Source organism: Amphiprion ocellaris, chromosome 17, assembly GCF_022539595.1.
Source record: "Amphiprion ocellaris isolate individual 3 ecotype Okinawa chromosome 17, ASM2253959v1, whole genome shotgun sequence".
NCBI lineage: Eukaryota > Metazoa > Chordata > Actinopteri > Pomacentridae > Amphiprion > Amphiprion ocellaris.
Window position 1 is genome coordinate 13,289,832 of NC_072782.1, and position 8,891 is coordinate 13,298,722.

Genomic DNA, 8,891 nt, shown 5'->3' on the forward strand with positions numbered 1-8,891 from the left:
GTATTAATTTCCATTGTTATGCTGACGACACTCAATTGTATTTATCTATGAAGCCAAATGAAACTAATCAGCTAGCTAGACTGCAAGATTGTCTTAAGGACATAAAGACCTGGATGACCTATAATTTCTTACTACTAAATTCAGACAAGACTGAAGTCATTGTATTTGGCCCCAAACATCTTAGAGAATTGCTTTCAAAGCATATAGCTACTCTGGATGGCATTACATTGGCCTCCAGTACTACTGTGAGGAACCTCGGTGTTATCTTTGACCAGGACATGTCCTTTAACTCGCACATAAAACAAATCTGTAGGACTTCCTTTTTCCACCTGAGAAATATTGTGAAAATCAGGAACATCCTGTCTCAGAGTGATGCAGAAAAACTAGTCCATGCATTTGTTACTTCTAGGCTTGACTACTGTAATTCCTTATTATCAGGTTGTCCCAATAGCTCTCTGAAACATCTACAGCTGATCCAAAATGCTGCAGCCAGAGTACTGACGGGAGTTAGCAAGAGAGATCATATTTCTCCTATATTGGATTCTCTTCATTGGCTTCCTGTTAAATCTAGAATAGAATTCAAAATCCTTCTTCTGACATATAAAGCTCTTAACAACCAATCTCCATCATATCTTAAAGACCTGATAGTACCATATTATCCTAGCAGAACTCTTCGCTCTCAGACTGCAGGCTTACTTGTTGTTCCTAGAATCTCTAAAAGTAGAATGGGAGGCAGAGCCTTCAGTTATCAGGCGCCTCTCCTGTGGAACCAGCTCCCAGTTTGGGTTCGGGAGGCGGACACCCTCTCTATTTTTAAGACCAGGCTTAAAACCTTCCTTTTCGACAAAGCTTATAGTTAGGGCTGACTGGGGGACCCTGACGGGGTATGCTTGTGTTTTCATTTGCACAACTGACTTCCCCTCTTGACGTCCCTTAGTTCTGCCCCTAGTTATGCTGCTATAGGCCTAGGCTGCTGGGGAACCTCTCTTGATGCACTGAGCCCTTCTCTAACTACCTATGTATTTACTACATATACCATTATTGCATTACATTCACTCTGTTTCTTTCTGTGTCCTTTCTCCGAGTGTCCCTGGTCCCAGAGCTGGATGCTGGATGCTTCAGATGTGTGGCTGTGTTTTATGGTCCTTGTGTCCCACCCCCCACCTCTCTATCTCTACCCCTCTATCTGTATCCCTCTATCTCTACCTTTCTACCTCTTCTGTCCCTCTCAACCCGCCTGGCCAGCAGGCAGATGGTTCCCCCCACATTAGAGCCGGGTTCTGCTCGAGGTTTTTTTCCCTGTTAAAAGGGTGTTTTCCTTGCCACTGTCGCCTTTTGGCTTGCTCTGGGGGTCAGGCATATGGGTTCTGTAAAGCGTCTCGAGACAATTTGACTGTAATTGGCGCTATATAAATAAAATTGAATTGAAAATTGAATTGAACTGAGAGCTCTCAGCAGTTTTCTACCCATTTAAGAACAGGACAAACCGAACAAGCTGTTGTATCGATTTGTCCACGATTTCCTCCCATGTGTCCATTTTAAGGAGTTTGCAGTCAACCAAGGCCGACTCAGAATCACTCCCACCGGGAAGATCTGTGAAGGAAGGTCCACCCGGCTGGTCCAGAAGCTCCGGTCCAGCAGAGCAGCGTCAGGATGGAGACGTAACCGGGTGAGTTAACTAGAGAGGCGACACATTCACATAGAAAATCCAACAATTCCTTCTGTTTTTACAGTTTGTGACTCTGGTAAATGGTGTCATTTTTCAAAGCTGGTGGGTTTTGGGCTTCACAGATTGAACCTAAATGCTTTTCTTAAACAAACTGCTGAGCTGCTGCACAGTGAAATGTTTGAGTGGAGCTCAGGATGAAAGCATCAGAGCTGTTTTACATGTTTTTATGTTCAGCTAATATCATTTCCTCTGGACAATGTTTGTGGTGTTAGAAGTGGACGTTTGTAGGGAGTTTTCAGTTGTAATACTTAAATGCATAAATATTTGCAGTGGTGGTTTCACTGCAAGCATCTACTGATGTCACCAGTGAAGTAAATAAAAACAGCATTTGTTGAACTTTACGCCTCTCAGTGTCTGCAGTTAGTTTAGCTGAATCAATGCAAAGATATTTCTATTTTTCTACATGACAGGAATGTCAGTGAAATCCAAATGCTAAGAATAAACAAGTGATCTGCCTGGTCACAGATCCCACTTTAATCCAAAATAAAGACTTTGCAAGGAAATGAACTTGAAATATGAGCCACCAGTAAAAGTTGTGATCAGACAGAAGGGCCTGTATTTAATCTTTGGAGAAGTTTAACATGTAAGTTTGTGCAGCTGATCAGTGGTGAGGCCTGTGGATGACTGGAGATGTGTGTGGACACTTAGACGAAACAGCAAATGTGTTGAAAATGAGTTGTCTTCTCAGACTCTTGAAGATGTTTTGTCAGAGCTAAGAAAGAAGTAAGAGATCCTGCAGGTGATTGTTGAGTGGTGTTGAGGAATTTGAATGTAGAGGAATAGCAAAGAGATTTTGAAGATATTTAAGCCATAAGTTGTATTTTATTTGTTTGCTGTTCTCTCCCATTTGTAGTGAAGAGAAGTGATTTGACATGAAGAATGTGATTTGTGTGGCTTTGAAATTGTGTTAAAATGTAAAAATGAGTGATGAGGAGAAGAGTGTGACTTTTTAGTATTGTGTTTTTTAGCGTGTTCTTTAAAAGTTGTAGGTAGATTATCTTCTTTTTTTGATTTTGTGGATTGTTTTTTTTTCTTCCAGTGTTGATGTCACCGCCTTGACGAATAGAAGAAAAGGGCAAAATTTTGCAAAAAATCTGCCTTCGTGCCTTCGTGCCTTCGTGCCTTCGTGCCTTCGTGCCTTCGTGCCTTCGTGCCTTCGTGCCTTCGTGCCTTCGTGCCTTCGTGCCTTCGTGCCTTCGTGCCTTCGTGCCTTCGTGCCTTCGTGCCTTCGTGCCTTCGTGCCTTCGTGCCTTCGTGCCTTCGTGCCTTCGTGCCTTCGTGCCTTCGTGCCTTCGTGCCTTCGTGCCTTCGTGCCTTCGTGCCTTCGTGCCTTCGTGCCTTCGTGCCTTCGTGCCTTCGTGCCTTCGTGCCTTCGTGCCTTCGTGCCTTCGTGCCTTCGTGCCTTCGTGCCTTCGTGCCTTCGTGCCTTCGTGCCTTCGTGCCTTGCTTATGGGTAAATCTCCTGGTTTTCCTTTTTCCCAGGATCCAGTCCAGTGACACTCCACACCACAACCTTTCCACTCCACTATCATCCTCAACAAGGTTCCCAGCGGGGATTCGAACCATGACCATCCACATGACAGACACACACCCTCTGTGTGAGCTATCTGTCACACAAGGTCCCTGGTGGAGTTTGTTGTAATGATGGTTGCAAGAGGTTGTCATGCAGCCAAAGTGTAAAAAGAGCCTTGAGCTGCATTCAAACCAAGGACCTCCTGGATGAGAGGCAGATAACTTACCACTGCACTATCCTTCCTACTGGGTGTAGCTGTTAGTTTTCGTAAATGATGGTACACAAAAGTATTAAGGAAGTGAAGATAATAAAGGTACTAAGGTACCGGGGAGGCAAAAAACTTACCTCTACACCACCTGTCCTACAAGATGTTGCTCTAACTTTGCTTAAATGATGCTATCAATTATTACTGGCGCAACCAAATGACAAATAAAAGGTGTGAGTGGAGATCTGAATCATGTGAGGTTTGTTTCTGACACTGAATACACCTGATCTCATCTGATCTGCAAAGCTAAGCAGGGTTGGGCCTGGTTAGTATTTGGATGGGAGACTACCTGGGAATACCACGTGCTGTAAGCTTTTTACTTCTCCTCACAACCTGAACAACACACTGCTAGCGACAGCTATCAACTAAAACCTCTTGGTTTCTTTATTATACACTCTATGAGGTGGATAAGCTGCAGCTCATGCTGATTTATTGCTGCTTCTGGTTGGAGCCAAAGAACAAAGGCTTCACCTGTTGGAGCAGCTGATGTCCTGCAGCCTCTTCACCACAGAAAGCCTCTGACAGCTTCAATTCTTTACACTCTGACTGCAAGACACCAATCACATAGGAACATTTACATGTATGGAACAAAGAGCTGAGCTGACACTCAACATATGTTTGAGCATTTATTGATAAAGACATTCAAACATGTCTAGAGATAGAACACCAACGCACGGTGTAACAAAGGTCAGAACAGACTTCACCTGCTCAGGAAACTGAGGTCCTTCGGGGTGCAGGGAGCAATTCTGAGGACCTTTTATGGTTGTGTGGTGGTATCAGCCATCCTGTATGGACTGGTCTGCTGGAGCAGCAGCATCACGGCTGCAGACAGGAAGAGACTAAAGAAACTGGTTAAGAAAGCAAGCTCTGTCCTGGGCTGGTGGTAGACAGGAGGATGATGACAAAGCTGTTGTCTATCATGGAGGACATCTCCCACCCCCTGCAGGAAACAGGACCATCACCGGCAGCTCCTTCAGGGACAGACTGCTTCACCCACGATGTTTGAAGGACGTCCTTCCTTCCTGCAGCAGTCAGACTGTGTTCAATCAAGCCTGCTCCCAGTAGTTCAGATCACCCACGAAGTAACTGCAATAAAATGTAAATAAGTCAATATGTGCAATTTCACAGGGTTTTTTTTTTTTTTTTCAAGCATTTCTATTTCTTCTCTAAGGAGAAAGCATCTATTTATATCTGTGCACTGAGTGCTGCTTTTTTTTTTTTTTTTACTTTTTTTCCTATCTGCTACTGCCACACTGAAAATTTCCCCACTGCAGGATCTACCTATCCATCCATCTATCTATGGTCCATCTACCTCCCTACCTATCTATCCATCCATCCATCCATCCATCCATCTATCCATCCATCCATCCATCCATCCATCTCTCTCACAGATGTGGGGGTTGATTCACCTGTTCTCAATCACCTTAATCCACGAAGGCCCGGTTCTTCATTCTTCCGCTCTCTGCCAGACCACAGACTTTGAAACCAGAACCTTTCTCCTACAATTAGTCTGGTTTCCCCTTTTTGTTTTCACCTTGGTTTAGTTATCCTTTCTGTGTTGGTTTTAGTTTCATTCGTTAAATAAACTCCTTGTAATCTTTGACCTGTGTCTGCAGATGTCCTGTGACACCAATGATCCCATCTGATATTTAGCATGTTTTCAATTATTGGTCCCATTTCTTAAAAAAAAAAAAAAAAAAAAGCCCCCTGAAATCTGATCAGATAAATGAATGTGAAACTACTTTGGGTCTGCTGCAGCTGCCTCCCTCTGATCTTGTTCCTGCCCACAGCACAATCTGATCAGTGAAACACTTAAGGACAACTTCAGCATGTAAAACATAAATAAGCAAAGGCTGCAACTCGTGATTATTTTAATTTTAACTTAACTTTATGTGCTGTTCAAAAACTTTATTTTTTCTGCAAATGTGTAGTGATTCCAAATCTTGGTTATTGATCTCCTTGATTACAAAAAAAATCTGTATCGACCCGGAAAAAAACCAAACATGTCAGGCACCCTATGATGTTAACTGTTTGCCTGAATGTTTTTGTTTAAAATCCTCAGTAATAACCTTTGACTGGTTGCTCTTAACCCTGTAAAACTCACTGCTGCAAAAATACATCAGCTTATTTTTTAATTACTATTTTCTATTATATATATCTGAAATAAACCCTAATCTGTGGGTCTGACAGCAGCGTGAGGTCAAAGAAGCTGCCATCAGCTGCTGCACTTCTGTCCGTCCAGCAGATGGAGCCATGGAGCTGCAGTCAAGTGAAGAGCAGCACAAGGCAACCACCACTTCCATCCACTGACACATTCAATTTGACTGACGCTAATGTTTTATTGACTTCCAACCACTAAACCAATATGATCACTGATGCACTGAGCTGAAGAAGTAATGTTACATTTCAAACATAACTGGGGAAATAACCGAAACTTCTTCCTTAGGAAAGGAGAAAGTATAAGAGTATAAAGGCAGTGCAAGAATAAATAAGAAAAAAACGGTGCAAAAATTGCCCATAGCATTATATACAGATGACTTTATTCTTAAAAAAAAAAAACAACAAACATGTAGAAGACTATATACAGAGGATCAGGTTTCAGGTATAGATAGATCGACAGATGAATCCTTACTGTGAAAATATTTAAAGACATTGAACATTGTGCAATATAAGGTCAGTCAGCAGCCTCAGTTCATGCACCAAGAAAACTTTTATGCATTTTTTTAAAAATAAATTTTCTCCATTTACAAGGCAGGGAACCGAAAAGGCAACCGAAACTTCTTCCTTAATAGTTCCTGTTTAGTTTGTATGCTGTGGTGTCAGGATTACTACACGTGGAAATGAATATCAAATTAAAATCATTTCCATATCTTGACAAGTTGTTGCGATCAAAAAGTAAACTAAAGCTGCAAGCAGCGTTGGACGGGTCCTCGCATCCTTGCTGGTCGGCGAATCCACGCACATCCACCAGGTGGCGCTGCGACCGAGAGTGCATGTCGGCCTATGGATGCGATGAGGGCTGGACTCTGATCACACGTGCAAAATTTCAGGCAGATTGGAGCATATTCAGGCTACTTCTAGAGCTTTTCCTGTCCATCCACCAGGTGGCGCTGCGACCGAGAGTGTATATTGGCCTATGGATGTGATCAGGGTCAGACTCTGATCACACGTAAAATTTCAGGCAGATCGGACCATGACCAGGCTAGTTATAGAGCATTTCCTTCCAACCACCAGGTGGCGCTGCGACGAAACGTATGACATATAATTCAAAATAGCCGACTTCCTGTTGGGTTTTGGGCATGGCTGTCAATTACATTTTGGTGTGTCTTGACGAGTTACATATGCCTACCAAGTTTCATAATTCTAGGTGACACGTACTGGCCGTAGTAAATGTTTGAAATTTTCCAGGTGGCGCTATGGAGCCATTTTGCCAAACACATGTGCAGTTTCCCTAAAATCTGAAATGGGTTGCCGGTCCAGATATGTGTGGTAATTTTGGCGAGCATTTGAGCATTTTTAACCTGTCAAAAAGTACTTTGTTTATTCCGGCAACGATACGTTGCCACGGCAACAGCGTTTTATGAATCGTCAAAATCTTCACACTGTGCCATCGTCAATGTGTGGTCACTCACCTGACCAATTTTCAGAATCATATGACAAAGTATCAGGCAAGGGCACGTGCAAATGTAATGACAATTTCTTCCTGTTGCCAATAGGTGGCGCTATGAGTATTTCTAAATTTATGAATGTGGATGTGTTCAGAACCGGACTGGTGTCCATCACATCAAGTTTGGTCCGGATTGGATCATTTCCAGCTGAGATATTAATAATTCAATTTTTATGGCGAGAAATCGAAATTCGCCGCAATGCCACAGACACGCCCCTTGACGACGAGTCACCATTTTCTTTGGGAATCATCATCAATGTGTTCAGGCTTATGTCACCACATTTGAGGTGAATCTGGTCAACGTGCTAAGAATAGTGCATCAAAGTGTGAAAAATGTCAATTTCCTGCTACCACAAGGTGGCGCTATGACTGTGAATGTATATAACCACATGGATATTGTCAGGGCTGGACATTGATCACACATGTCAAATTTCAGGCAGATTGGACCATGTACAGCTGAGTTAGACACCACTTCCTGTTTCATGGCGAAGGATCCATTTTTTTGGGAGTCGCCATGGCCACGCCCTTTGAAATGAAATGAACATTTTGATAATTTTTCATCAGGTCGCGTGTTTGCATATATTGGCCAAATTTGACGTCTGTCGGACTTATACCCGATGAGTTATTAATTTTGAAAAATTTACAGCTAATTCAAGATGGCCGACTTCCTGTTGGTGTTAGGGCGTGGTCATGATTGACTTTTTTGGGTTTCCTGATGTGCTGAATATGCATACAAAATTTTGTAGCTGTACATGAAACATCGTGCAAGTTGGCCAAATGACCAAATTTTCAATTTTCCAGGGGGCGCTATGGAGCCATTTTGCCACACACATGCGCAACTCCCATAAAATATCAAATTTTTTGCGAGGCCTGATGAGCATGCCACGTTTGATGCGTTTTGGGGTATGATAAGGCCGCCAAAAAGGCAATTCAGAAGTCCGGAAAAGAATAATAATAATAATAATAATAATAATAATAATAAATAATTCCTTGCATTCCAATAGGGTCTTCGCACCATTCAGTGCTCGGACCCTAATAAATAATTCCTCGCATTCCAATAGGGTCTTCGCACCGTCGGTGCTCGGACCCTAATAATAATAAATAATTCCTTGCATTCCAATAGGGTCTTCGCACCAGTCGGTGCTCGGACCCTAATAATAAATAATTCCTTGCATTCCAATAGGGTCTTCACACCATTCGGTGCTCGGACCCTAAATAGGGAAGTGGAAAAAACTTCCATCAGAACCAGGCTCAGGGAAGGCGGCCATCTGCTTTGACTGGCTGGGTGAGAGTGAGGCTGAGGGGGATGGCAGGATAGCAGGAGGTGAGACCAGCAGCTGCAAATCAGGGACATGTGGCTCCAGATCCAGAGACATCCGCGGAGAGAACAAGTACAGGACACAGGACCTCGGGGGAAGAGTAGAGTAGAGGAGTCCAGTGCATCATGGGAGTCCATCGGCAGTCTAAACCTATAGCAGTATAACTAAGGGACAGCTCAGGAGATCCCAAGCAGCCCTAAGTACAAGCTTTATCAAATAGGAAAGTTTTAAGCCCACTCTTAACATAGAAAAGGTGTCTGCCTCCTGTACCCAAACTGGGAGCTGATTCCACAACAGAGGAGCTGATAACTGAAGGATCTGCCTCATACTCTGCTTGTGGAAACTCTGGGAACCAGGAGTAAACCTGCAGTCTGAGAGCAAAGGGCTCTGTTAGGATG